A 7,968-nucleotide genomic window follows, 5' to 3' on the forward strand; every position below is an offset into this window, starting at 1 on the left:
ATTAGAGTGTTTTAGTTGACTCCCATACTGATAGTTCCACTCCACGGATTAAGCAGACCGTACCGAGAACGTACCATTTTTTGTATAACTCCGGGCAATGAAATATGTCATATTATGTTGCGAAATTGGGATTGAAAGAATCCGTTGTGCATCAATGGGCCACATAGCTTGTCTATTCAGGTCCTCATCCCAATTATTCGAGATGGGGTCAATCAAATCCACCACTTTTGATAACAATTGTCCCCCCTTAGGAGTCACAATCTTCCTAGTGGCACAATTTGGGATCCAGGCATCTTCCCAGATATTGATATTATGTTCATTCCCCACTCGCCAAATATAGCCACGTTTCAGAGTAGTTATGCCTGCCATGATGCTTTGCCAGGTGAAGGAAGCACCATGCTTTGGCTTGGAATTCAGCAAGTCGCCATCAGGATAGTACTTGGCCCTTAGAATGGTGGCACAGAAGGAACAGGATTATCAAGGAGACGCCATGCCTGTTTGGCAAGCAGAGCCAGGTTGAAACAATGGATATCACGGAAACCCATTCGTCCTTGGACTTTTGGTACACACATTTTTCACCAGGCCATCCAGTGCATCCTCCTCTGGTTCTCCTCGTCTCCCCACCAAAAATGCGCAATCGCGTCGATGATTCCTTTACAAAAATTTTTAGGAATTTTAAAGACTGACATTGCATAGGTAGGTATGGCTTGGATCACAGCCTTGAGCAGGATCTCCTTCCCTCCGGCAGATAGTAATTTTTCCTTCCAACCACTAATTTTCTTAACAATACGTTCAATCAAAAATTTAAAGCAATATGTTTTATCAACACCCACGTTTGCTGGCAAGCCCAAGTATTTGTCATTCAGGGCCTCGGTCATTATATTTAGCATTGTACACATTTGTTCTCTGATCTCAACCTTTGTATTAGGGCTAAAGAAAATACTGGACTTTTCCACGCTTACCAGTTGTACCGACGCCGCACAATATAAATCTAGTACTGATTTCAGGGCCGACGCATTCTGTTGGTTGGCTTTCATCAAAATCAATGAATCATCCGCAAAGAGAAGATTTGTAACTGGTGGGGCGTCTCTACAAACTTTAACTCCTGATATTTTCCCGTTCTCCTCAGCATGCAAGAGCAAAGCATTCAACCCTTCCGTGCATAGTAGAAAGAGGTATGGTGATAGCGGGTCCCCCTGCCTCAGCCCTCTAGTAAGCTGAAAACTCTCACTTTCCTCTGCGTTAATCCTTACTTTGTATTCTACAGTTGTGAGTCATTGCATAACCAAATTAACCCACTCTCGACGAAAACCCAACTTCAACATAATCTCCTTTGAAAAAACCCACTCGACTCTATCGTAAGCTTTGTGCATGTCAAGTTTTATAGCACACAAACCCTCTCTACCCTCTCTTTTATTCTTGATTGTGTGAAAACATTCGTAGGCCACTAAAATATTGTTCGTTATCAATCTACCCGGTACGAATGCACTTTGTGTTGGGCTAATGATTTCTGTAGAAAAGTCTTCAGTCGAGAAGCCACCAATTTTGCAATTATTTTGTATACCACATTACATAAGCTGATCGGCCTAAATTGAGTTACCTTTTCTGGTGTATTAATCTTAGGAATCATCACAATTGCCGTATCATTCCATCCATTCGGGATAGTACATGTATTGATTGCTTTCAAAACCTCCTCGATTAGGTCTTCCCCCATCATGGGCCAGAACCTTTTGTAGAAAATGGCATGGAGTCCATCTGGCCCTGGAGCTTTCAGGTCCCCAATATCAAATAAAGCCTTGCGAGCATCTTCCGCGGTATAAGGAGCAAGTAGAGCATTATTCATTTCGTTTGACACTCTCCTACGGACTAGTGATAAGACTTCTTGATTCGGATGGTGAACTTCCGATGTAAAGAGCTTTGTGAAATATTCAGTGATGTGATTCGTCAACTCCTTTCATGTTATCCAATTTCCAGACTCGTTTAATAGTTTCTTTATATTTTTTTTTCCTGGCCGTGGCTGCGTTATGAAAGAAAGAGGTATTACGATGCACGTGCATCAACCAGTTTGCCCGTCCTCTCTGTAACCAAAAAATTTCCTCTTGATCCAAGATATTTTCAATTAGCACAATAATTTTCTTCTGAAGACATCGAGACTCCATATTCAATGGGCCACGCCTTATTCTCTCCAATTCTTCTTTTTTATTTCCTAATTCTGACCTTTGGTCCCTTCAGAGTTTCCCGGTCCCAGTTATGCAGATCGGCATGCACTGCTCTTGTACAATCAACAAGTGAGGGTCCAATACCTGCAAGTTTTGCTTTCTCCCACGGTGCCTTAACAATTTCAGTGACCGTTTCTTCCTTCAACCACCTCGCCTCAAACTGTTTAACACGCCCCTCTGGTTGTTTAAAGATTTTTCATCTAAGTAATCTGTATCCAGTACAATTGGGCGATGATCAGAATGAACATGTTCTTCATTGATCACTGCCGCTCGTGGGAATTTTTTTGCCCACGCTATATTACAGACCGCTCGATCAAGACGTTCACGTATTTCGCCTCTCCTCCAAGTGAACAGGTCACCCTTATAGCCTAGGTCCTCTAGCCCGCAATCCATTAGACATTCACGGAATTCTCTCATCATACCAAGTGGTCTAGCCATACCACCCTCTTTTTCCGATGGGTATAAAATTTCATTAAAATCCCCCAAAACCACCAAGGGGTGGTTACCCTTACTATGGCGCCTCTTGAGAGGAAGTTTGTGCGGTGCCAAATTGATAAGCGACCCGCTCACCCCTTTTTTCTCTAATTGCTGACGAACATGTGAACTTGCAATAGAATTTCTAACTGATAACAGAACAAACAACCTTTGAACAAACAATAATATTTCGGAGATCTTGATCCCCTTAGGTAGTGGATTATTCCCAACCAGGTTAAACACATTCAACAATTAAATATGATTGCCCAATAAGTTTTATAGTAACACTAAGAGGAAGTCGCCCGCACTTGCTGCGTTTTTTTCTCCACGGTAAAAATCTGACTCGCCCGCACAGTGCAGGCTACCGACGTGGACACGGAGGCACACCCCTGATGCGTCGCCTGAGCGGAAGCTTTGCGGTGCCAGGTAGGTGGCGTCCCTTCCACTGTCCTTTTTATGCTAATGACCGTGATTAGTGAAGAAAGTGACATTTGTAATAGAACAAAACAGGAGAGATGGAGCACATGTAGCTAGATAATCATGTTATAGACATGAAAGCTGATCAGTGGCAATCTTTGAGGCGAAAGTAGTAGTTACAGGACCAACAGAAATGCATTGGTGGAAGTGTACATTATTAAAATAAATCAGAGATATTATCACTAGACTTATATGAACAGCTCATGGACGGTACGTCGACGATGGACAGTGAGACAAAAATTTCTAAACTCAAGCATACACAAAATGAAATCATCTGTTGATGATGATGAATGAGATTTTACTACAGAGACCCCACAAGAAGCCAAGATTCTTGCACTAAAATTTTGAATCGCAAAAGAGAGTCATAGCAAGCCTATGATCTGAACTACAACCGAGTGCCTTGCTCCTTATTCTAAATTAGAAACTTTAGCAGTCAGAAGCGCTTGCATCTGCAAATTACCAAACAAAGACAATGTTCTAATTTATAATGTCAACAGCTGCAACAATACCAGTACCACCTTTTGGCAACCTGGCATATAATTTTGCTGCATAGGACTTGAGTATTCTATGAAATACCTAAAATGTATTTGATCAGTAATTAATCTATTTAAATTTATCTTATGGGATAACTTATCGAATCGGAAAACATAACTTAGTTACTGAATTAATAAACATGTGTTCAGTTGAACCATATGGTTGATTATTCAAGATTATTTCATGGTACATTCAGTTCTGTAGGTATGATACCTGTCCTATACTCTTTTGAACTGAACGATGCATAGAATCAATAGTAGACACTGCAAGCACACTTATATGGCTCTCCATTGCATGCAACATTTTCAGCAATTGAATTGCCAAATCACCTAATCTTCTTCAGCTATCTGTTGAAAAATAACCAAATTCATCAAGTAATTATACTGACAAACTCCACACAATAAAGAATTGCTTACAGCAGGACAAAAAACGAAGCCATTATACTCAGGATCAATGAACATAAAGTTATCTAACTGAAACTAAGACCAGCTAGATAGACACATTTCACAATATATGCATCGCTTTGATACCTTCTACTATGCAAATTCTACATCTGATTACGGAAAACAAAACCAATTGCTTTCCCAAATTAGTTGAAAACCACTCAATAATACCAAAGGTTACCTCTATAAAAAGTCCCACCCAAATTATGAGAAGCACAGTATATAAGAACTATCATGAACATGAAAAAACATGACTCAAACAAAAATGCAGTACAGTTTGAATACAAGCGAATAAGTCAAACTGATAATTATTTAATAAATATGATTCCACATCAACAGTTAGTTCTTGGCACCAGCTCTCCGCAGCGCTGAACGACCTCTCCCCATCGCCAAGTCCTGCACCAATCCAGCAGAAATGAAACACATAATTCAGTGCAATGAAAAGTAACCGGCACTGTAAAAATTCTGAGAGATTGGTTTCGAAACGACAGCAATGTTACAAGCATCTAAGCTCTCGAAGTGCCACATGTACATTGAAATTACAGAGACTATAATTCTGTTCTACTCGGTGTTGAACCACCTCTCCCCAACGGAAACTAAACACACAATTATGTAGTGTAAAATTATAGCTTGGTGTGCTCAAAGTGGCATTGTTACAAGCATATGGATGCTCAAAGTGCCACACATACATTGAAATAAAAAGGCCACCTTTCATGCATTTTAATTTTTTATTGATGTGAGATGGAACCAGTGGCATGAGAGAGAGAGAGAGAGAGAGAGAGCAGAGCAGAGGAGAGGAGAGGAATACCTATGCCGGAGTCACTAGTGAGGAGGATCGATCCAGTCGTCGACAGCATGGTGTGCCACTCATGATCACCACCAGGGGCGGCGTGCCGGCCCTGTCGGGCGCAATCAAGGAGATCCCCCGGGAGTAACAAATGGTGTCTGTTAGGATGAACCTGGACAACCAGCCGTCAAGGGCTTCGATGCATGCCTTCTGAGCGCTGACGTAGCTCACGAAGGAGAACCTCTGGTGAAGGAATTCATCTCAGACTTGAGAGTGGTGTGCCGCTGGGCATCATTGCAGAATTTCCCATAAGCAGGGCAGGTGAAGGAATTCACCTCAAACATTATCTGTCTCTCTTCTTCATGAGATTCCACCAATACTTTCCTAGCTCTCGCAAAGCTGTCAAGGAGAAGGGAAAAGGCATCAGTATTTTGATTCAGTGAAACTACATCAATCATCAATTCTACACACGAAAAAGGAGAAGGGAAGGTTGTGCCGTTTATAAGTAAAATTAAATTAACAGATTGGAAGCATAGAAGATGCTGAAATATCATAGATGAAAATCTGTATGTAGGTTCCCAGGTCGAATACAATGGTGACCTGTAACAAGCGAGAAAAAATTGGACAAAGATCAGGTGACTGAAAAACTGTTGTGCTGCTGTTTGTTAACTGATTGAAAAACTGCTGCTTATCTCTGTAGCTTATCTAAAAAAGCTTCTGAAGTGTTGCTATTTGTTCACTAACTGAAAAACTGTTTGTTAACCGACTGAAAAAATGCCAATGACTCGCATTCAGTAAGTAATAGGCTGAAAAATGCTACCATATTTGTATTGTTAGCTGACTGTTCATACTGTTAACTGATTGAAAAAAATGCTATTTGTATTTTCTGATGACAGAAAACGGGCTGAAAAACAAGTTTTAAGTATTAGGAATTTCCGAAATGTACATTAGAGAAAAACTTTGGTCAGCAATTCCACTATGTAAACTTGCAGCTACATATTTTACTAACCAATCGTTTCTCTCTCTCTTCTCTTAATTTCTAATCTGGAACACGACATATGTATATTGACTTATCCCCTGCTTCAGTTTACACAGAAAACTGAAACCAACCTGTGCATGTATGTTCAACGCCCAACCCTAAATTCTGAGAAGAATAAGAATGAGAGGAACAAGGCAACCCATATCAAGTTCTATGAGGTAGAGAGGCCTAGCAGGATCCTCTAATCGAGTGTTCGTACTGCCTTTTCAACACGAAGATCACAACAACAAGGGAGCCGACAAAACAATATTAAATATTACAATATTAATCAATATAGCATGAAGAAACCAACAAATTTAGAAAGAGCAAGCAAATTACCTCCTTCCATTCAGCAACACTGCCATGTTACACATCATATAACTCAGCAGATTTAGACACAAAATATGTCCTCATAAAGTTATCACATTGCCTTGATCTTTCTGCTAATGGTGGAATCCCCACAGAGGGAGAATTGATTTTAACCCCCCCAGTTCCCTCGCCTTTGATGATAGAACCCTTTCTTGGTTTGCCTCCCTCTGAAGCCCCTCAGTACCATCTCCTTCTTGCTGATTGCCCCCCTTGGCGTTGTTATCTGTTCAATTAGCTAATAATGAACGAAATCTGGACTAATACGTCCTCGTGCAGTTTCCTCAACACGCGAGACAGAGGAGGGTTGGCCCGTTCGTTTCACTTCTCGCCTCTCTCCCTCTCTCGTCTTGTTCGATCTAGCAAGGCGACCAGCCGCCATAGCCGCTGTGCCCCGCCGTCCGTCGCCCCTGCTCCGCCGCGTCGCCCCCGCCGCCTCTCCCAATCCGCCGTCCATCTCCCCTGCTGCTCCGCCGCGTCCCGCCACCCCCACCCCCACCCCCAATCCGCCGCCCTCCATTGCTGCCCCAAGGTAAGGCAAGCTTTCCCCCTTCCGTTTTCCGTGGACTTTGTGTGGTCCTGTGGTACGATTGTCTAAATTGTAGAAACCCTAGGTGCTGAGGGAGATTGATATACTGACAAATTTGTTAAACATGCCAAAGGGGGCAATCAGCAAGAAGTAGACAGAACTGAGGGGGTTCAGAGGCAAGCAAGCAAAGAAAGGGGTATATGATCAAAGGCGAGCGAACAGGGGGGGTTAAAATCAATTCTCCCGAATCCCATAGAGCGACCAATTCTAATAGGGAACAAAATAGCAACATCAACCCTCTCTCTTTGTATATGCATTAGCAGCAAAATTTTCTCTTCTACCCTCTGACTTTTCAGTCGCATACACATTAGCAGCAGGAACATCACCTAAATCTTTGCTGACTTATCTCCTCTAATCTTTTGAATTAATCCCCATCGCAACAGCTAGTCCAGCACTTCCTTTCTCACCTCTCTTTTCACAAACAGTGTAAAAAAAACGGAATCTCGGAGGAATGGTCAGAGAAAAACCTCAACCGGTTGCAAGAAAATTTTCAGGAACTGCCGGCTCGTAGCACTCGTCCACCTGTAGAGGAAAAGAGGAGCAATCAATCAGTATAGGCATACCGTCGAACAGATGGTATGCACCTCCCTCGTGCTCCTGCCAGATCTCGCCACTGCCGAAGAGGACATAACACCACTGACCTGCGGAGGAGGTGGTTGCAGCATAGTGAGGAAGCCAACATCCAGAAGGTCGACTGGATCGCTACCCCGGCCATCACCAGGTGCATCAGGAGTCGCCGGCTCCGCCTCCGGGAAGATGCTCCCGGATCTGGAGCTGTTGGCCCTTGATGGCGCAGACGAAGAGGCCGTGTCGATGGCGACTTGCCTCCGCGTGACGGTGGTTCTTGTCGAGCTGCTTCTGGCGCCATCGGCAGCGCCCTCCTCCACGTCCTCGTCCTCCCTGCCGGCCACCTCCATGGAGCCGGATTGAGAAGAGAAAGGGTTAGGAGTGGCATAGAGGCGGCAGGGGTGAGGGAAGGATGCGATGTGCCTGGGTCGAGAGGAGGCGTGGGCGATTGGATGTGGAGTCTGCTTGGCCGGTGCCGGAGGACGAAGCAAATA

At 43.3% G+C, this 7,968-nt stretch overlaps 1 long non-coding RNA gene across 2 annotated transcripts; it reads right to left on the reverse strand.

The window, feature by feature from the left end:
- Positions 1 to 2,846: 2,846 nt before the first annotated feature.
- LOC123051879 (uncharacterized) lies at positions 2,847 to 7,968 on the reverse strand. Of its 2 annotated transcripts, XR_006424334.1 has the most exons (4): positions 7,549 to 7,968; positions 4,956 to 7,429; positions 3,918 to 4,543; positions 2,847 to 3,619 (listed from the first exon to the last, which is right to left on the reverse strand). It is a non-coding gene; the product is annotated as an uncharacterized lncRNA (long non-coding RNA). The 2 variants fall into 2 exon arrangements; XR_006424333.1 differs by having other exon boundaries at positions 3,313 to 4,543; positions 7,549 to 7,966.

Source organism: Triticum aestivum, chromosome 2D, assembly GCF_018294505.1.
Source record: "Triticum aestivum cultivar Chinese Spring chromosome 2D, IWGSC CS RefSeq v2.1, whole genome shotgun sequence".
In the NCBI taxonomy this organism is placed as follows: domain Eukaryota; kingdom Viridiplantae; phylum Streptophyta; class Magnoliopsida; order Poales; family Poaceae; genus Triticum; species Triticum aestivum.